The 22,270-nt window shown below is 38.8% G+C and overlaps 1 pseudogene; it reads right to left on the bottom strand.

Annotated features, from left to right (window-relative positions):
- Window positions 1-17,932: 17,932 nt before the first annotated feature.
- On the bottom strand, window positions 17,933-19,436 carry LOC138085870 (RNA-binding protein 39-like; annotated as a pseudogene).
- Window positions 19,437-22,270: the final 2,834 nt, after the last annotated feature.

Raw genomic sequence — 22,270 nt, 5'->3', positions numbered from 1 at the left:
AGTTTTCCCAAAAGAAAATTGGGACCTGATAAGAGACGAAAGGGCTATGAATAAGATAGGCAAACAAAGCAAAAAGCAAGATGTCCACTGCATATGGTTACAAACAATATCAAGATGGAGAATGGTCCTTGGGGAGTGAGGGCTTCAGGAAAATTACAAAACAGGCATTAATGTCATTGTAGGGGAATCTGATGAACACTATTCAAGAAATTATAATCCTAATACTGAGTCATGGTTATTAAGAAAATGAATAGCTAAATCAAAGCACATATTTTCATGCAGTTGTCCCACATAATTAGAAAAACATGGAGGAAGATTGATAAAATTATAAAAGATTTTATCAGGTTTTCTGGGGGAAACTTTCAGGTCCAAATTATTCATTCTCAGCAAGAGTGGGTGTTTTTGTGAAAACAGAAAACCTCCTTGCAAAACAACATTTGTTTTTCAGTCTCTGCTTCATATATGTGCTAATCAGTAAAATTTCAATGCAGGCACAAGTGTTTTCATTTTGCTAACAAAATACTGCACGCTTGTCCAGAATAAATGTCTTGGGAGAGAAAGATGTATTGTTACCAAATCCGTTAAGGTGAATTACAGACACAAACTTGTCACTCCTACCGGGATTGGCTTGGTTAAGATTTCAAAGTTAAATATTGTTTGGGAAGTTAATCCAGGTTTCTTTATTTTCTAACATTTAAAAAAATGAAATTTAGTATCAAGATATAGAAGCTATATAATGCGTGGTTTTTCAATTTTTGATAGTCTTTGTTTAATTTTAGAAATAATTTTCTCTGGAAATTTGATATGCATATCAGAAAATTTAGTACAACTCAGTATCATTGACACTTATTTTTGAAAACAGGTGCTGTGGAGGGTAAAGCAAATAGGATCTTTCCTGCTTTCAAGCAATTGAAATTTAGCCTAGAAAATATTTCTGTATTATAGAATCATGAGTATAATACATAATGCATTATTATTATATAAATAGTTATTATACAAAACAGTATCATACATAATAGTAGTCATGATTATAATATATAATAAATGATTATAATAAATACCAGAGAACAAACCTATTAAAAGGGGTATGTGAAATAGTCAGAAGAAGAGGAGGACATTTGGCTGGAGAAAGAAAAGAGGGAAAAGTTTTTGAGGAAAGTGGCACTTGACATGTGTCAATAGGATTATTTGACAAAAGATTTTTTTATTAAATAATGTAGAGGCAAGGCTTGCATTGTATTCCAAGAATGGGATGATGATGATGATGAAAAGAAGCGGTGAGAGACAAGGCTGGAGAGGAGGACTGAAACCCGTAGAAGATACAGTGATTCACCATCTGGATTCCTTGACAACAGACTTAGACATAGAGTTTGTCAGGGAAGGAAGTAAAAAGATGTCTGAACTAGTGAGCGTGGTGGAATGGGAAATGGCAGATGCTACCCATATAAAATAAGTGGGTCAGGAGGAGTGGCCAGTTTCTGTGAAAAGATGAAGATATGATAAATGTGGGATGAGTTAATTTTGAGTGGCTAGGGAATATCCAAGCAGTTGGGTATTGAAGAAAAAAGTTTAAGTTAAAAAAAAAAAATCACAAAAACTTTGCATTATTCTGCCTGGAAGATAAATTGAAGGCTTAAGAAGAATGGATAAAATTATACAATGGGAGAAAATCTGGGGATAGAAACTGCAAGACTTGGAAAAAACAAAAGTGAGAGGTGGTCTGTAGATCAGTGGAGATCAGTTTTTCTGTACTTTATCTGACCCTGTGACCAATCCCTTCATGTTTTTGTCACAATGTACTAGCTTTGTCTCCCATCAGTTTGTTGGCTTCAGTTTGTCTTAGAATAAGTGTAGAAGAGGTTTCTTATTTAATCTGATCTTGTATCAGAATCAGGTTTTTAGTTTGGCACTCTGACTATTGATAACTTGATTTATTTTTGTCTTACGTTTCAGGATTTTTATCTAGCCTGACTCTGATACGTGCTTCTTCTGAACTTGTAACCCGAGGTATCAGTGAGAGTCCATGCAGCAAACAGATGGCAAATTCAAAGTGGTAAGTAAAACAGAGGCTTAACAAAGTGGCAGTTAGCAATGGTGTCAGTAGGCTGAAGGGAACAGACAAAGAATGGTGAAGCATCTTTGGTGAAACATGCTACACCTGGGCCTGAAAGAACAAAGGAAGGTGGTAGTTACAAGAAAGTGGGGAGAGCTGCAGTCAGGGGAGAGGGTCCATGCGATAGGAATTGCAACCAAGTTGTGGCCAGAACACAGCCACAGCCAAGCATCGCCAGAGAAGGATACGGTGGGGGTAAATTCCTTGACCTTTTCCTTCTCCCACCCTTCATCTCCTACCAGTCAACCAATAGCAAACCAATGTGGAAGCCAGAGGGCAAGGGGCCCAGGTGGTACCATCTGTAGAGGTCAGTGTGCTGGGGAAAAAGGCAGGGTAGAGAGGGTGGACAGTATGTTTAGAAGGGCAGAAGGGGATACCCATTATCCTTGACTTCCTGGCTTCTTGTTCTCTTTTCTACTCCTGATTTCTGATAAGAACATGCTCTGTACTCTTGCTTGTGCTACTTAGAGAGTGGCTTCTTGCTTTTTATGATCTCTAATAGACCAGAATGTGTATTTCAGAGGCACTACAGACTTGTTAGAAGCTTCTTTCTCTCTTTTCATTTTCCTTTAATTTTCCTATTCCCTATTCAGCTCTGGAGTGTAGAGAGATTTTAAAGGGAAAAAACAAAAGTCAAAGAGAGAGGAAGAGATGTATAGAATATAGCTATCTTTCTACATCTGTACACAAAAGGCTGATTCTAAACATGACTGAGGGTATATAATTCTAGTATTAAATATGATGAATAATTGGCTTGGGAGTTCTGTGTTTTAGCTCAGTTTGGCTAGAGGAAAATTTTCTTTTAAAGCCTCCTGCAAGCACCTTTCTTGTGGTGGGCACTCCTGTCTGCCTACCCAACATCATTCCCTTTCTTCCTTGCTGACAGACACACACTTTGTTCCAGTGTTGTAGGTCAAGGGCTTTAGGAAAGGCTGGTCTCTCCCAGCACCAGGGGTGAATTTTGATTAGTCTGAGAAGCTAATTGAAATGTAGGAGGATACTGCATACTGTTTTTTTTTTTTTTTCATGAGTTTCATAATTGTAGTTCAGGTTCTGAAATTGAGGACAGAAAATGTTCAGGGACTGTATATTCTAAAGAAAGGTTGCAGATCACCTATGAAACATTTCAAACGATTGATTCAAAACAAATCTGGTGACTGAGTCCATTACCTACATCAAGAGTACCTGAGAATAAGTAAGTGTACCCTTGAGAGAAGATTCTATTGCAGAGTATATTCATCTTCTAGAGCTACCCTAACAGTACACCACAGACGGAGTGGCTTAAACAGCACGAATTTATTTTCTCACAGTTCTGAAAGCTAACGGTCCAAGCTAAAGGTGCTGGTAGGGTTGGTCTTTGGTGAGATGTCTCTTCTCAGCTTGTAGATGGCTGCCTTCTTGCTGTATTTTCAATGGCCTTTCCTCTCTGTGACTATGGAAAGCTCTCTGGTGTTTCTTCCCCTTCTTATAAGGATGCCAAGCTTATTGAACTCAGACCCCCCCCCCACTTTTATGACCTCATTTAGCTTTAATTAACTTCCCAGAGTCTCTGTCTCCAAATATCATCAAATTGGGAGTGATTGGCTCAAATTGTGAATTCTATAGGGGTGACACAATTCAGTCCATAGCAGAGAGGCTTGGTGAAGCTTAACTTCTGTTAACTGCAATCTGAAAGAGTAGAGGACTTGAGTAAACTATTCACAGAATATGGGAATGTTTTCCAGGAGGAGAAATAGAGTTACTGCAGTCACAGAGGCCCTGGTGCAGCCAAGTGACCTAAACAGAGTACAGGGACAGAGAGCTTGCAAACACCCTATAGAGTCTCCACTGATTAGGAAGTCAGGGACTGCAGGTGAGAGTCTCATTGGAGCTAGACAGTAGTGACTAGAAATGGTCTCCGTGGATACGAGTTGTTTTTTGTTGAATCAACGTGTATGTATGTACGTATCTATTTTTGAATTACCTTGACAATACCATAGACCATTGGTAGTAAGAGCTCCTGACACTTATATTCATAATTATGCCTGATTTAGTTCTGGGAAATGCCTTTTAAAAGATAAACTAATACAGAAAACATAAAGGAAAATTCTGATAGTCCTGTGTACATAAATACTTAAACTCTTCAAGTAAGTATCAATGACGAATATAAAAAGTTTTCAGTGTAGGAAACCAAAAGGTTAATATTGTCAGTGAATCTCCCTTCCCAAACCAAATGTTCCAAAGACAGGCAAAATTGATTCATAAAAGAGGAAATGTAAAATTCCAATAAATACATACAAACACTTATTTTCATATGTTTGAAACTGGGGAATAAGCACTCTTCTACACTGCTGATAGGAGTACAAACTGGTAAAACCAATTTAGCTTTAGGTGTCAAAATATGAGGTGTGGCAAGAATGTACAGAAGAGCTGTACAAAAGAGGCCTTAATGACCTGGACAACCACAGTGGTGTGGTCACTCACCTAGAGCCAGACATCCTGGAGTGTGAAGTCAAGTGGGCCTTAGGAAGCATTACTACAAACAAAGCTAGTGGAGGTGATGAAATCCCAGCTGAGCTATTTCAAATCCTAAAATATGAGGCAGTGAAAGCACTGCACTCAATATGCCAGCAAATTTGGAAAACTCAGCAATGGACATAGGACTGGAAAAGGTCAATTTTCATTCTAGTCCCAAAGAAACGCAATGACGAAGAATGTTCAAATTACTGCACAATTATACTCATTTCACATGCTAGCAAGGTAATGCTCAAAATCCTTCAAGCTAGGCTTTGACAGTACTTGAATTGAGAACTTCCAAATGTACAAGGTGGATTTAGAAAAGCAGAGGAACCAGAGATCAAATTGCCAACATTGGATCATAGAAAAAGAATTTCAGAAAAATATCTACTTCTGCTTCATTGGCTATGCTAAAACCCTTGACTGTGTGGATTACAACAATCTGTGGAAAATTCTTCAAGAGATGGGAATACCACACTACCTTACCTGCCTCCTGAGAAATCTGTATGCAGGTCAAAAAGAAATAGTCAGAACCAGACATGGAACAATGGACTGGTTCCAAATTGGGAAAGGAGTATGTCAAGACTATATTGTCACCCTGCTTATTTAACTTACATGCAGAGTACACCATGTGAAATGCCAGGCTGGATGAATCACAAGCTGGAGTCAGGATTGCGGGGAAAAATATCAATAACTTCCGATATGCACATAACACCACCCTAATGGCAGAAGGTGAAGAGGAACTGAAGAACCTCTTGATGAAAGTGAAACAGGAGAGTGAAAAAGCTGGCTTAAAACTCAACATTCAAAATGCAAAGATCATGGCATCCAGTCCCATCACTTCATGGCAAATAGATGGGGAAACAATGGAAACAGTGTCAGACTTTATTTTGGGGGGCTCCAAAATCACTGCAGATGGTGACTGCAGCCATGAAATTAAAAGATGCTTACTCCATGGAAGAAAAGCTATGCCCAACTTAGACAGCATGTTAAAAAGCAGAGACATTTCTTTGTTGGTAAAAGTCTATCTAGTCAAAGCTATGGTTTTTCTAGTCGTCATGTATGGATGTGAGAAAGAAAGTGAAAGTGAAGTTGCTCAGTCATGTCTGACTCTGCGACCCCATGACTGTAGCCTGCCAGGCTCCTCTGTCCTTGGGATTCTCCAGGTGAGAATACTGGAATGGATTGCCATTTCCTTCTCCAGGGATCTTCCTGACCCAGGGATCGAACCCTGGTCTCCCACATTGCAGGCAGATACTTTACCCTCTGAGCCACCAGGGAAGCCCATGGATGTGAGAGTTGGACCATAAAAAAGGCTGAGCATCAAAGAATTGATGCTTTTGAACTGTGGTGTTGGAGAAGACTGTTGAGAGCCTCTTTGACAACTAAGAGATCAAACCAGTCAATCCTAAAGGAAATCAACTCTGAATACTCATTGGAAGGACTGGTGCTGAAGTTGAAGCTCCAATACTTTGGCAAAGAGCCAACTTATTGGAAAAGACCCTGATGCTGGGAAAGATTGAGGGCAGGAGGAGAAACAGGGGACAGAGGATGAGATGGTTGAGTGGCATCATTGACTCAATGGACATGAGTTTCAGTAAACTTCAGGAGATAGTGAAGGACAGGAAAGCCTGGCGTGTTGCAGTCTATGGGGTTGCAGAGTCAGACACACATGAGTGACTGAACAACAAATCAAAATATGAACCCTTATATCCATTATCTACAATAATAGTATTTTGTCTAAAATGTAATCAGAGATTCATGCAGAGAAATCTGTTAAAGAATATTCATAATTATATTATTTATATTAATGTAAAATGGAACCAACTTAAATGTCTACAAAATATTTTTGCTGAAATACTGTGCAGCTATTAATAATCATTTTAATAAACAGAATAATCTTGTGATATGCTTGCTAAAAAATGATATACATAGAATACAAAAAGCAATATGAGAGAAAAAAGTAGTCAATGGATCTTCATCAGAGTTAACATGTTGTTCTCATTCTTATTGAAATAAACATTGGTAGTAAAATAAACAGGCATGTCACAGAGTGGGAGAAAACCACTATAATACATATATCTGACAACTGCTACAGGTCAGTAGCTAAAAGGAAATAAAGTCAATAAAAAATTGGCAAAGGACCTGGTCACTTCTTAAAAGATGATAGAGGAATGGTCAGTATTCACAAGAAATGGACTCTACATCATGTGATGACAGCAGGCAGCATGGAAGTGAAAATGCTAACCACAGCACATACCTACTGGAATGACTAAAATTAAAATGAGTGATAATGCCAAATACTGACAAAGATAAGGGATCCTGCAACTCTCATACACTGCTGGTAGGAGTATGAAAATGTACTGTTTTAGAAAACTGTTTGATTACTTATAAAGTTAAATATACTCCTCTGCTTTGATCCACCAATTCCATTCCTAAGAGTTACTCAATAGAAACAAAATCATTTATCTACAAAAAGACTTGTACCATAAGATTCTTAGAAGCTCTATTCATACTAACCAAAAATTGGCAGCAAAACCAATATTCACTAACAATGTGCTAAGTCGCTTCAGTCTTGTCTAACTCTTTTGCGACCCCATGAACTGCAACGTGCCAGGCTCCTCGGTACATGGGATTCTCCAGGCATAAACACTGGAGTGTGTTGCCGTTTCCTTCTCCATCACTAACAACAAAAATGGATAAACAAGTTGTGATATACATATTTATATCTATCCATAAAATAGAATACTATTTAGCAGTAAAAGGAAATAAACTACTGATAAAAGTGATACACTGGATGAATCTTGAAAACATTAAGTTAAGCAGAAGTCAGATACAAAGAGGACGTAAGTATGATTCTATATATGTGAGCTTCAAGACCTGGAAAAACAACTCTATGGTGATAGAAATCAGAATAATGGTTGCTTCTGTGTGGGAAGGACAAGAAACTGGAAGGGGCATGAGAAAACTTTTAGCATTGAAGGAATAATTGTATCTTTTTTAAAAATTAAAATGTTGATTTATAATATTTCAGGTGTTTAGCAAAGTGATTCAGTTATATATATATGTATGTGTGTGTATATATATATACACACATATTCTTTTTCAGATCCTTTTTCATTATAGGATATTCCAAGATATGGATTATAGTTCTATTCTGTTAGGTCCTTGCTGTTTATCTAGTTCATTTATAGTGGATGGTTTTCTTGATTAAAGTGGAGTTTCTTTGGGCTAATAAAATTATCAGAATTTATCAAGCTGTACAATTAAAATTAATGCAGTTCATTGTTTGTAAATTATAACTCAATTAAAAAACTCAACTCAAAACTGTACAGTCTGGAGAGGTGACTCCAATGGGCAAGAAGTACTCAAATTTTCCTTTAGCTGAGATTCCACAGAGGGCTTCCCAGGTAAAGAATCTGCCTGTCTATGCAGGAGATGCAGGAGACATGGGTTCGATCCTTGGGTCAGGAAGATCCCCTGGAGAAGAAAACGGCAACCCACTCCAGTATTCTTGCCTGGAGAATTCCATGGACAGAGGAGGCTGGTGGGCTACAGTCCAAGGCATCACAAAGAGTCTGACACAACTGAGTGACTGAGCACTCATGGATGCAGGATATCCCACAGAAAGAGATGATCCACTTGTTGACTTTGTGGGTGTTTCTCATAGGCCAGATGGGAGCGCAGACTTGACTTTTGGGCCCCTGTGGTCATCCAGTCCACTTAGTTCCTGTTGCCTTGGCTGAATGTTCACCATGAATACTCTCATTGTAGCTGCTTTTTTCCCCAGTGTAGATATTCTCGTTGGAAAGAGGGGCTGATCAACACCTGTGCACTAAGGAGCTATGTTTCTAGCTACAGACTAAGTGGATATTCTACTTAATAAATTAGTCAATATCAATGGATCCTCCTTAGGAAAATCACTTTCATTGACCTTTCATCCTGATCCTACAGTGTCCTGGCACAGGTGGCTATATACAGAAGCCCTACCTGGATGTCCACAGGCCTCTTTTTAAAAAATTTAATTCTCTCTGCTCAGTAACTTTGTGAAATAGTTTTTTGTTTTTTTATTGTGGTGTACGCATGCCTTCTCATGTCTTTAATTTCTTTTTGAGAGTTTGGTTTATTTATATCAGACTCAGTTACATTCCAGTTGTGACGCTGATTCTAAATTCAAGCAGAATCCAGAGCAGGTAAGGGCTTGTAGGGTTGGAGAGGGCTGCCTTCCAATTTGAAATGTGTCATATTTTTGACAGTAAGTGACTTTTCTATCATGGTGGGTTAAAGGTCTAATGTTTCTGTTGTTTACTGACATCTCACTATAGTTGGTACCGACTGCATTCACTGAAATAAGAGATGCGGTTAAAGTGATGATGGTTAATGGAAAGATGGGGATGCTGTTTTGATAGAGGGAATGAGAAGACGGGAAGCAATACCATAAAAAGTCCTTCAGAGAGGCAAAGAGGCCCTGTTTTCCATTTATTTTCCAAGCTGTAATTAAAAAAAAATTGCTTTAAGAAGAATCAGAAGTTAGTTTAATATTGCTTTCAGATAACCTGGTAATTTACCATAAAATGAATAGAAAATAAGAACAGTATGAACATTAATAAACGGTTGATTTGGGAAAAATTGCTTTGTGCAGAAAGAAAATTCTGCAATTTATCCCAAACTCAACTCACCAGATTCATAGCATGATACAATCCATGTCCGTTATGTACCACTCTATGTGGCTAAACTTGTAAGATCTTTTTCTTTGTCCTTTAAGATGAATCATGCAGCTCAAACAATATTTTATTCTTAGAGCTTACAGAGTATATATAAAAAGAATATAAAATATTTACAATATACAATATGTTCTACCTATAGGTATGGGGGGAAAGACTATTTAATATTATTTTAAAGATGCTCTATGAGAGAACTTTCGAATATGATAGACAAAATCAGAAACTGCTCTGTGTTGAAAAGATATTTTATGTTGAAACAAATTATATATATATATATTATTTTGATTATAAAAAAGTTCTTTTCAAATTTCATGAAACATTTGGAAAACACTGAATGACTAGTATAAGAATTAAAAACACCTCAAATTCAATATCCAGAGATAAATGCTGTTAATATTTTAGTGCATTTTCCACGTCTAATTTTTTCAGTTTAAAAATCGTTTCCATTTAGTATTATATGGTGCATTTTTAAAAGTCATAAATACAGTTCAAAGGCATTGTTTTAAATGGCTACCTAAGGTCTTGTGATGACACCATCAAGATCATGATGTAGATTGTCCCTGACTTTAGTGCTTCTCACAAGAAGGGCAACTAGCAATTATCCAGAGACACACCATTGTGAAAATCCAGAACCTAGAGTGATCCTGATGTACCCCTGGACCACGGAGACTGAAAGGACCACCTTGGAAGGATCAGAGGAGGCTACACTCTGACTGCACTGTCGCTCCTCCAGGCCTGTGCAGTACCGCCCTCCCCAGCCCCAAGGTCGCCCATTTCTCCAGTTGGGAGGGAGAGCCCAAGGTGAACATCCAGCTTCCCCAGCCTGAGGGATGCTTCCCGGAGAGCTCTCTCTGGTTTGCCTCATAGGGATCACTGTGGAAACCTTTGGGGTTTTTCTCCTGGAGATCAGATAGAGATAGGGAAGTGGGCAGGGCTTACGGCAACCAGCACTCAGATCTTGGCTGCATTTCTGCATATAGTCATGCCTAAGCAGAAATCCCAGCCAGTGGCTCTAGCCTTCTGCAGAGCCAAGTCAGTGGTCCTATTGGATAAATTTGTTCAGTTGGCATTTCTGCCAGATTTGGGCCTCCAGTCAATGGGCTATTCTGGCTGTGGTATATACTCAACAGTGAGATCCAGCTGGAGGCCCTGCTGACCAGCGAGCCAGGCCAGTCAACATGCCCAGTAGTGCATCACAGCCAGTGGTCTATAGGATCTCTCAGCCCAGCCTGTGGCCCTGTCCAGCTTCAGGGCGTAGCTTGTAGCCTCACCTGATTGCACAGTGTAACCTGAGGCCCCGTCCAACCACAGTCCCCTGACTGTGAGCCCACCTACATCTGCAGCATTGTTTGGTCAGAAAACATAGCCTGGGAACTTACCAGATCAGGAGGGATTGTGGAGCCCTGTTCATAGTCCTGCCCAATCACAGAGTCCAGCTAGCTGGTGGTGCCACCCGCCAATGAACATGTTAGAGTGGGCAACCCCATCCATTCAGGGGTGATTGTAGAGACAAGCTAGTGGCCCCCACCTAATTACAGAACATAGCCAACAGACCTGCCTGACCAAGGAACCCACCTAACGGCTCCACTTAAGCACTGAGTCCAGCTGGCAGGCCCACCCAACTGAACATTCTTATATTTATAAATATGTATATATGTGTATATGTATACGTGTGTGTGTGTGTGTGATAAGTTAGTTAACACATCCATCACCACACTTAGTTGCAGCTTTTTGTGTGTGGTGAGAACTTCTGAGATTTTTCTTTTAGTGACTTTATTCTCAATAACTCTTACCTTTATTTCATTATTTTGTTCTCATCTTTTTTAAACTTTTAATAAAACTTTGAACTTGTTTCCTACTTCACTAATTTGCTGTTCTTATGGTAGCTAACTGTACGTGTTTTGCTTTCCTATGGTTTTAAACTTTCCATGAAATGTTTCCATTCATGTACAGTTTTATATGATTTCAGATATATGTATATATCTTTGTGGTGACTATCTGACCTAGTTTCATGGATGAAATGCTCTTTTGAAACTTGTTGAAAACTCAAATAGTTTAAAAAAGATATTATTGTACTAAATTAGTATTAACAGCTTCTTAAATTTATTAACCAGGGTATTATTAATTCTGATTCTGCAGAGTCATTTCTGAGTTGAACTGCTTTATATACTTAAGATTTTTAAAAAATTTATCCTCGCAGAAGAAAGTCGACATTTGTTCCTACTGGAAGATGAAGAGAACTTGGTGAGAAGTCCATGTCCATTTCTGTGTACTGTATGTCTCAGTGAAAATGAAGATGAAATTTCACATTATCAATTAATTTTATAGATCAGAAATCCAGAAACCAAGTTTCATGCGTGGTTGTTGGATGCGTAGAGATAAGACATTGATCAAAGTACTCAGATAGCGTTGCAGTGAAAGCTTTTTTCTGCCTCGATGAGTTTCTCTTCATGTTTCTTTCGTTACCCAGCGGTTAGGAACATGTTGGAGATTTCCCAGTGGCTCAGTGGTAAAGAATCTGCCTGCAATGCAAGAGAGGTAGGTTCAATTCCTGGGTCTGGAAGATCCTCTGGAGAAGGAAATGGCAACTCACTGCAGTATCCTTGCCTGGGAAATCCTATGGGCCAAGTAGCCTGGCTGGCTACAGTCCATGGGGTTGCAAAAAAGTCAAACATGATTTAGCGACTAAACAACAGGCGCCTACATGCCAGAAGATTGTGTGGCTCAGATGCCTCTCAGTTTAGCCATAAGGCCAGCAAAGTCTGCCATGGCTTCTGACAAACTCTATTTGTGTTTTCTAATCTCAGCGGCTTCGCCTCTCCTTGTAGAAACATTGTAGGAGTGTGGTCATTCCAGGGTTTTGTTCACTCACCCCTGGGCTTAGTCTTCTTTTACCGTGACGTGGAAGTGAACATGATTCAGCCGCTCTTCCATAGTCCCATCTGTGATGTGTTTAGTACACATCCTATCTGAAAGTTTAGAAAGGTTTGACATGTAATGACACCCTTCTGTAGTTTCCATTCCTTATGCTTTGTTTTCTAATTTTTTTTCTATTTCTTATTTTGTGAATTGAGAGGCTTAGAAGATATCATATTCTTTGGTATAATAACACGGAGGGGTTAAGTTTCAACATATGAATATTGGGGAGTCATAAGCATTCAGTTTGTTGCAGAATTCACCTGCTTTAAACTGGAAAATATAAAAGAATAGCAGCAACAAAATGCCAGCCAATTGAGAGCTATGCCAGAATATTTTTAGCTATTCATTTCCCAAATGTCTAAAATAATATATGTTCAGAATTCAGTTCAAAATGAGATAAACATGTCAGTCATATTTACCTCAATACATGACTATCATTGATTCAGTTAATTTTTTATTTATGAATTTATTTCTAAAAAGAAATCCTTCAAGGTCATCAACATTAGATAGCATTTAGTTGTATGTTTAAGAAATCCATTCTTGAATAGAATAGAATAATACGAAATTGAGAATTCTTGGTGTGCATCTAAGGGTAAATCCGTTTTCCTTCCAGATGAATATGATGGGAGCATTTCTAACTTAAAGCATTTTCCTTGTTACAGCCAAGTGGTTGCAGAAAATACGCACATAGGGATCCTGGATTTGTTATCTGAGAAACACAAGGTTCCTCGGTGTTTAAACCAGTTAGGCAGCTATTCTTTAAATAAGCTACTTTTTAAACATGAATAAAATGTCGCCAGAGTTTCTGGGTGTTTGTGTGTGGGGTGTCATTTACCTAATCGCCCAGGCCCCTCTCATGACCATGGTGGTTTGTCTGAAAATCAGGGAGTAAGCATGTAATATTCTTTGTTAACTGACAGTTTTCCTTTGTCGGGGCTGAGGACAGCTTGCATCTGTTTCCAGGACATTACTCCTTAAACAGATGTTCTGTATCTTCTACTTACTGCTGTTTGTTTGTGCATTTTATGAAATGTTACATTGTGTGTTTAACTGGAATGATTTTGTTCTACCAAAAGAGATTCACAGAGAATCACATGATTGTATTTCTTAAATACATATAAAAAGTTAACTCTAGCTAGGTGGCTGATACCAATTTCCTTTAAAAAAATGTTTTGGTGGGGTTGATGGTATAAAGGGAAGGATTACGTTTCTTTGAAGTCATATAAAAATCCTAGAAAAATAGTACAACTCAGAAAACCTGGACGTGAGTCTTAAGTATATCAAGTCTATCACTTGGGTCTTTGCCTTTCAAGTCTACTAGGGCATGAGGTATTTCTGCTCTTCTTTTGCCAAGAACATGCTCAAGTTGCTTTTGATTTGGTTTTCAAAGTTACAACTCAATATTTAAATTGCAAAGTATCCATAAATATCACTACTACTATGGTAGTACAAAAATACTCCCTACTCAATCCTTCTGTGTCAGAGATGAACACTGGACACTTCCACTTGCTAAAAGGCCATTGTCATGTTTTTCTCCATTTCAGAGAAGACACATGGGGATGAGGCTGTTGTTCCTTTTTCATTCAATACTGTCATCCCTTCTTCCTTAAAGAAAATCTAGTTGAATACTCTTCCATGAATCTATATCCTTCCCCCCTCAAAGCTTGAGGTTTTCTTTAGGATTCCAGCTTTAGACACAAAAGTTTGGCCATTCCATTTCTAAGGGCATGTGCGGAAAAGAGTTAGCGCAGCAGGCCTGAGGCTACTTAGAAAGGACTGTTTGCAGGGTTGTCCCTTGGCTGGTGTTTGGAAGCTTGGATTTCTGTTCCCACCATTTCCTGCCTAAGAGTGGCTCTCTGTGCCAGTTTATTTTTATGCAAGTAGTATGGTTTATGCAGAGCACCTGTTTCACTTCTGGGAGTCTGGAATTTTGGCAGAGGTTGTCCATGTGACCAGTCTTTGATGAAACCTTGGGCACAGAGTGTCTCAAGAGTTTGTCTGGTAGATGATTCTGTACACGTATTGTCACAGTTTGATGCTGAGGGAATTAAGACCTGTTCGACTCCACTGGGAAGGGACTCTTCGAAGCGTGTATCTGGGTTCCTTTTGACTTTTTCACAAGTGCATTTACCTTTTGCTGATTTTGTTTTGTATCCATTTGCTTCAAGAGTTAGTCATGAAGACAACTATATGCTGAGTCCTGTAAGACTTCCTAGCAAATCACTGAAGTAGGATGCAGTCTTGGGGATCCTCTACATAGGAAAAATGATCGTTTACTATTTCCTACAATTTCTCTACCAGTAATAACAGTAAAACCAAGAAAAGAATTAGTATCTTAATGACTTACAGAAATTTAAATGAAATGTCCTGGATTGTTAAACTAAAACCAATGCTCCCCAAAGGATATCCTTGGTAATCTGAAAGTTCTAATGCTTAGTTGTTGCAATGTGGTTAGGGAAGTTTTCACAGAAGAGGGAATCCTTGAGTCTATGTTTATGTCTTTTTAGAGATGACCTCTCATTTTATGAAAAAATATTAATAGTATCCTAAGGCTATGCCATGGGATTCTAGCGGAATCAAATACTACTTTGTCTATAGAGCCTATGTAGATGGAAAGATAATACAAGAATACTTAAAAAAAAATCTTGTTAATTTTTCTCTTTGATGCCATTGAAGTTATTTGCTGGAAATTTGTTGTGTGTGAGTGCATGTCTGCATTGCCTCAAAGCTTCAGGAAAGAGCACAGTTATAAAAATCCATTAAATAAATAAATAGAGAACAAAAAATCATCAGGACAGTCTGGGGCATTGTTGAATCTGTGTTGTGCTTTGCTAACAAGCATATCAAACTTTTCTAAGATAATACCAAAGCTGAAGGCTGGTGATTGAGTATGTGGTAAACTTATCAAATTGCTTTTTATCTCTTAGTCTCAATGGAATAAGTATTGCTGATTTTTCACCTGTGAATGTGCATATAAAATATTCGTCTGCAAGCTGGTAAAACGTGGACAAAATAAGTCACTGCCCATCGAGAGCAGGCCAGGTTTTTCCTGTCATTTTTTGGAAGCATTGGTTTGATCTCCAGTGATTGCTTCTTAAGAAACCTGTTTTGTATTTCAAAACAACCAATACAAAACAAAAAATATAAACATACATGCCCTGGCACAAAGTAATATTGTCTGGATATCAATCATTGACAAGATTCTATTGTCTATAGTGAAAGACCTGACATTCACAGCCAATGGCTCAGAAATGACTTAGTTTGTAGGAAAAATTAGCCAGAGTTAGAATTTTTAAAAACAAAAAGGGTAAAGATGTGATACACTTTAATTTTTAAAATCTACATTCTAGTTGATTTACACACAAAAAGAAATAGTTTTTGATGTGTTATATAATTGCCTTTTAGAATTTTTTCCTTATTTTTTTTTTTCTTGTTTTATTTTGTTTGTGTGTTAGGTTGATTGTTTATGGGGTGGGAGGAGCTCCAGCTAACTTTGTTCTGTTAGTCTTTTTTGCTTTGTAAATAATGAGAGGCCCCATTTTTAGTTATTCAAGTTAGTTTTGGGACTGTACCCTGCTAGCCAACTTAATGGACCTGATTCACTCCCTCTCGGTGGTGCTGTATGTTTTATTTTAGTTTTATTCATTCATTCATAAATATCTTGAGGACAGCTCAGGTCTTCCAGCCATGGTCTGCCACACAGATTGTTGTCTCTCTTCCATAGGGCCTAAGGAGCTCCCCCCAGCTCTTCCCTCATTCCCTCCTCCACAGAGGGATGTGCTGACTGAACCCCTCTCACAGAAGCTTCTGTGTTTCCTCATATGAGGTCTTAACATCTGTGAGAACCTTTCCAGTGAAGAGCTGTCACTTCTCCTCAGTGTCAACCCTCTGCTTGCATCTTTGATTCTAATATCCAACGGAAGTTGCCTTATATACCTCCTCTTGAATGACTATTATCAGTTTTTACTGATTAAATTTTACTTCATTCCTTTGAAAGTAAAAGAAAGTGAAAGTCACATCCAACTCTCCATGGAATTCTCTAGGCCAGAACACTGGAGTGGGTAGTCTTTCCCTTCTCCAGGGGATCTTCCCAACCCAGGAATCAAACCCAGGTCTCCCGTATTGCAGGCAGATTCTTTACCAGATGAGCCACCAGGGAAGTCCAAGAATATTGGAGTGGTTAGCTTATCCCCTCTCCAGCAGAAATCCCAACCCAGGAATCGAATTGGAGTCTCCTGCATGCAGGCAGATTCTTTACCAACTGAGCTATAAGGAAAGCCCAAAGGCAGCTTTTTACAACCTGTCACTCTCCCTACAGCTGTTATCATCTTTACTTCTGCTGAATATCTGGAATGAATGCTAATTATCACCATTTTCTTACCACTCATTTTTCCTGTTTGTAAAGGTCTTAATTTTTGCTATTTAATGAGTATCTCCAGTGATTTTCTACCCACTAAGTTCAGTGGCCCTGGTTTCCCATTATTCTGACATTGAACTTTGCACTTTGTTGAATCTCTCAATAACTTATGTTCATTTTCCTCTTTGAAATGTGACTCTTTCTCTTCAGCTTAGATTTTGCTTTTACTTATTCCTGAACTTTAATCACTGTCTTATGCCTCAGAACTCTGCTTTTCCCTGTATATACTCACCCTTTGGAGAATTTAGTGATAGACTTGATTTTAGATGTTATACCTTTGCTGAATTTAATTCCTAATAAGTATTTCCAGTTTTGCCCTCTAACCTGAGCAGAACATCTAGAACAAATCAATTCAGTTCAGTTCAGTCACTCAGTCGTGTCCGACTCTTTGCAACCCCATGAATCGCAGCACGCCAGGCCTCCCTGTCCATCACCAACTCCCAGAGTTCACTCAAACTCATGTCCATCGAGTCAGTGATGCCATCCAGCCATCTCATCCTCGGTCGTCCCCTTCTCCACCTGCCCCCAATCCCTCCCAGCATCAGAGTCTTTTCCAATGAGTCAACTCTTCGCATGAGGTGGCCAAAGTATTGGAGTTTCAGCTTTAGCATCAGTCCTTCCAAAGAACACCCAGGACAGATATCCTTTAGAATGGACTGGTTGGATCTCCTTGTAGTCCAAGGGACTCTCAAGAGTCTTCTCCAACATCACAGTTCAAAAGCATCAATTCTTTGGCACTCAGCTTTCTTCACAGTCCAACTCTCACATCCATACAGAACCATAGCCTTGACTAGATGGACCTTTGTTGGCAAAGTAATGTCTCTGCTTTTCAATATGCTTACTCCTTTCCTTCCAAGGAGTAAGCTTCTTTTAATTTCATGGCTTGAATACACAATAAACATTCACTGAGTATTTACTGAGTGAACATAAAGGTAGACCCAGCATGAACTTTTATATATATATTTGTAAGAATGACAATTTTTAATGCCTAAGTTGAGAAAACTTTCAACAAAAGAATGATATTAGAAATAAAATGATTTTCTGCCAACTTTCTCAGAAAAAAAGACAAAGGGGATTTTCTTTGTCCTAACATTTATTATTTTTTTCCCTGTTAACATTTTTATTTTTCCAAGGTAACAGGAATTGTATACAAATGACAGTAGACCCTTGCCTCTTTATTTTTTATCTAAATAAAAGATAACTCAAAATGAATTCTCAAGAAAGAAAGAAAGCTATGTACATAAAGGACTATATTTTCCTCCATCATCTACTTGGAACCAGTAGTTGTGTTGCTGTCATAGAATCAGGGAAGAGGTTGTGATAAGTTGGAAGAGATACATATGCTGCTGTTATCATTTTACCCGCAAACCACCTGCCATGCAACACATTGACAGCAGCAATGGCTACAGCAATTGATGGGCACTTCACATACACATTGCCCTGAGCTGAATTTTTGTCAACATAAATATGAATAACTCCTCCGTGTTTATTGCATTCTTCAATCACATCGTCTTTAATCTCTGTATCCCATCCAACTTCTTCTTCTGTTTGAGGATTAAACATGTTAGAGAGTTAGAAACACTGTGTTGCCAGAGGTTGAACAGAGGCAGCTGCAGCTAACGCTGAAGCTTCAGTCTGTTGGGAAAGTCTTGTTTGCAAATCTGCCACAGCACCAAATGCCAAAGAGCCACTCATACGCAAAGCTTGCTGTGCTGCTGGCTGGATCTGCAAACCTGTACCCTCTGCAAGTCTTACCATTAACTGGAGATGACCAGTTGTTCCCAAGTCAATTCCAGTCCTTTCCAGTTCATCACTGTCCAAAAATGAGCTAGCACTGGAAGCATCAGTACGTTCAGTAACATGACCAACTTTCATGGGCCTTCCTGCTAGCTCAGATCCATTAAGTTGTTCCAAAGCTTTCTTGGCACATTCTGAATCAGAAAACGTAATAAATCCATATCCCTTGGATCGACCTGTTTCACTATCCATCATGAGCTGGATACTTTCAGTCCTTCCAAATGGCTCAAAAATCCCTCGAAGCATATCTTCAGTTATGTTAAAGTGTAACGAGCCCACATAAAGCCTCATAGGTCCAGCACTTCCCTTTTGTAGATTGTTTGCCATTGCTGCGGCTGTTTTTTTCTGCCTGTGATGCTTGTACTATGATCGGCACTCCTAAAACCCACTGACCAGTTAATGCTATTGCTAGAGGCACTGAGCGAACATCAACAAACTCCACATAAGCAATTCCTTTGGAACGTCTTGAATTTCTGTCAGAAATCATCCTCACATCACGAACCTTCCCAACTGTAGAGAAAAACTCTTCCAAATCCCTTGGCCGAATTCTCGCTGCCAGCTGCATGCAGAAAACAGTCCTTGCATCTCTTTCCTTAGAAGCGAGATTATCAATACGTTCCCTCACAGGGCTCTTGTCTTTTCTGAATGGACTTTTGCTTCGAGAACGTCGTCTGTAAGGACTTCTGTAGCAGCCTCTGAATCTGCGATCTCGCCTTCTTGATCGGCTCCGTCTCCTTTCTTTGCTTCTATTTCGCTTCCATGCACGGCTTTTGCTCTTTTTCCTTTCTCTATCTCTACTTGGCTCCCGTTCCTTACTTTTGTTTCTTTTTCGTTCATGACTACGACTTCTGCTCTTGCTTTTTTCCCTCTTTTTGGTACGTTCTTCATGGCCGTTAGCACTGCTCAACTTGTTCTCATCCTTCTTGTAAGGAGCCTCAAGCATTGCTTCAATATCAATATCTTCTGCCATTTTCTCTAAACGACTGTGCGGGCTTTCTGGGTCCCTGCGGTGCTCGTATTCAGAAAGAGGGGGTCTGTGGCTGCCGCTGCTGTTGCTACTGTTAAGCCACTAGGTCCAGGCTGTGGTACCACCCAGCCCGAATTTCGGGCTCAGAGAGCGGACAGGCCCAAGGGAATCTAAAAGAGACAATGGGATTAGAGGAACCCGCGCGGGAGTTCAGGACAGCGGCTTTGGCAGCTCAGGATCCACCCCTCTGTTCTAACATTTATAATTTTCCATTTCATATTGTGTTGACCTAAGTGCCAACTGAAATTGAACATCCTACTTTGATTAAAGTCAGAAAATTCTAAGTAATAATGAATAAGCTTCAAGTTCAGTTTGAATTAGTTCCAGGGATGCCTAAGGGTAACACAGGGAGGGATACTCCAATTTTTTTCCATCAGTCATTTTTGTAAACTTTCATCAAAGAAATCAGATTTTAAAATGCCTTTTTTCTATAGATGTAAAATCATCTCCAAAGTTTTTAAAAGTTTAGTCTGAGTATTCAAATGTATTGGGAAATTGACTCCTTATGAGCTTTATAATTTTAAAATGTGAGATTGTTTTAGGTGTGGCTTTTGTGTGCATGTGTAAAAAATCCTCATAACTTGGATTTTGGGAGCTTCACTCCAAAATGGTCTTATATCTGCTTCTGACAAACACCTCAGGGCTAAAGCTGGGTTTACGTTAAATTTTTATCTCAAGGGTTTTCTTCATCTCTAAGGAACATTGGTTTAGAATCAAAATTTTCAGTTCCTTAGAGGTGCAGAACACCCTTGAGAAGAAGTGAGACAACTGCAGACAAGCTTTCATATCAGTTAACACTGCTTTCATCATAAGAACCTTGGGGAGAAACCCTTGCCTATTTTAATTCAGAGAGAATTGCTCATTAATTTTTTCAATATGTAGACCATTTACTGTGTTAAATCAGTCTGATATGAAAAATGTTTGTTAACCAGAAGTATGTTGGTAGTATTTTACCTGTCAAGGAGTTTTTCAGCTATTACCATCAACTGTGAATTTTAGGTCAACTAAATGATCTGAAAGAAAGAGAAAGCAGAGGGGTAAATCCTGGAAAGAATTCCCTTTGAGTGCCGGATTGGAATGTGAAGCTAAAGATGAGGAAGAGAGGGTCTCGGTGTGAGAGGATGTTGGGGGCCTTGAGATGACATACTTTTCCCCTTTTTTCTTATTTTTGGTTTTAGGAGATTATCTGCCTTTAGTTCCACTAAGACGCAGTGAGGTGGTTTCACATGAAGCTCTCTGACTACCCTCTTTTTTTAAGTCTGACATTTAATTACATGGGCAGTAACCTTGGCCTGTGTGCTGTTTTAATTCAGGGTCTTATCTCACAGAAACCTTAGCTGTAGACAAAATGAAAACATTTGTTTGGAATAAACAGTTTTCTCCAGTTTTTTTTTTTTTATATATAACTCTTTTTTTTTTTACATTTTAAAAGCATTGCTCTTTACAGACATCAGGCAGTTCAATTTGAAAGTGGTTTTAGTGACTGCAGATATGTTTTGCATCACTGCTGAGTTTAGAAGAGGGCAGCTTCCTAACTGAGCAGAGTTTCTTGCATCTTGAAAAAGTTTGGTCAGATAATTGTCAACTTGGGACTTATTTTTATAGCTAAGAGTGCCTTTTCAAAAAAAATTGTAATGATTGGTGAGTTTAAGGTTCTTGCTGTGTCGTGAAAGAATTCGGAGATGGAGTGACAGTTAAGAAATGGATTTATTTAGAGAGGAAACATTCCACAGAGTGGGGGCCATCCCAGAAGGTGAGAGCCTGAAAAGATGGAGTGGTTAGTTTTTGTGAGTTGGGTAATTTCATAGGCTAATAAATGGGAGAATTATTCCAATTATTTTGGTGAAGGACTGGGGATTTCCAGGAATTGGGCCACCACCCACTTTTTGGGCTCCTATGGTTGGCATAGAACTCTCATGGTGCTTGTGGGTGCATCATTTAGCATATGCTAATAAATAAGTGGATAATGAGTCTCAAGGTCTAATGGAAGTCAAATCTTGTGCCATCTTGGACCTAGCTGGTTTTAACCAGTTTTTGTCTTATCCTATGGCTATGCCATTCTTATAAAGATTGTGCCCTGCCCCCTTCCCTCTTGTTTCATTGTTCCTTCAGAGACTTTACCTCCATACTCTCATGAAGCAGAGGGATGACAGTCCTTCTTCTGTAACTGCTTCAAGGCTGAGTATGGGCATTGACCCTGCCTGTCAAGGAATAAAAATCTCTAGATGCCTGATCTGGGGGTCCCAGAGGCAGGAGAACTTGTTGTAAGTGGGTATGGGCTGGAATCCTCTCATTGCCATCATTTTGATGTGGAACTGTTACAACAGCTTGCATAGTCTTTGATGATGAAGCACTTTTTGCAACCACATCAGAGTACAAAAATATCTATAAATGACAAAAGACTTAAAAGTCATGGTTAAACATCTGATTACACTGTAATCAATAAAGAAACTTGGTTACAATAACTAGAATTATGAATGATTACATTTAATTTAACATTCCAAATAATCCTAGTTAAATAATTTTCTTTGAAATATCTCAGGGACCTCCTAAAGCACTGCAGAGTTAGCTGGAAATCAAAAGAACTTTCATTAAAATTTGATATTTGGGAAGCTTGTCAAAAAGTTTTAAAATACGTGGTCAAATAAGACCACAGGTCACTGTGCGACAATACTAATTTCTTAACCAAAATGACAATAAAATATTTCAAAGGAAAATACAGACTATATCACTTAAAAGATAGAGAAGCTTAAAATTTGTTATAAAGGTTGTTCAGC

Source organism: Capricornis sumatraensis, chromosome 9 (assembly GCF_032405125.1).
Source record: "Capricornis sumatraensis isolate serow.1 chromosome 9, serow.2, whole genome shotgun sequence".
In the NCBI taxonomy this organism is placed as follows: Eukaryota; Metazoa; Chordata; class Mammalia; order Artiodactyla; family Bovidae; genus Capricornis; species Capricornis sumatraensis.
Note: the sequence above shows the minus strand (reverse complement) of the source record. Positions and strands in the feature narration are given on the sequence as shown.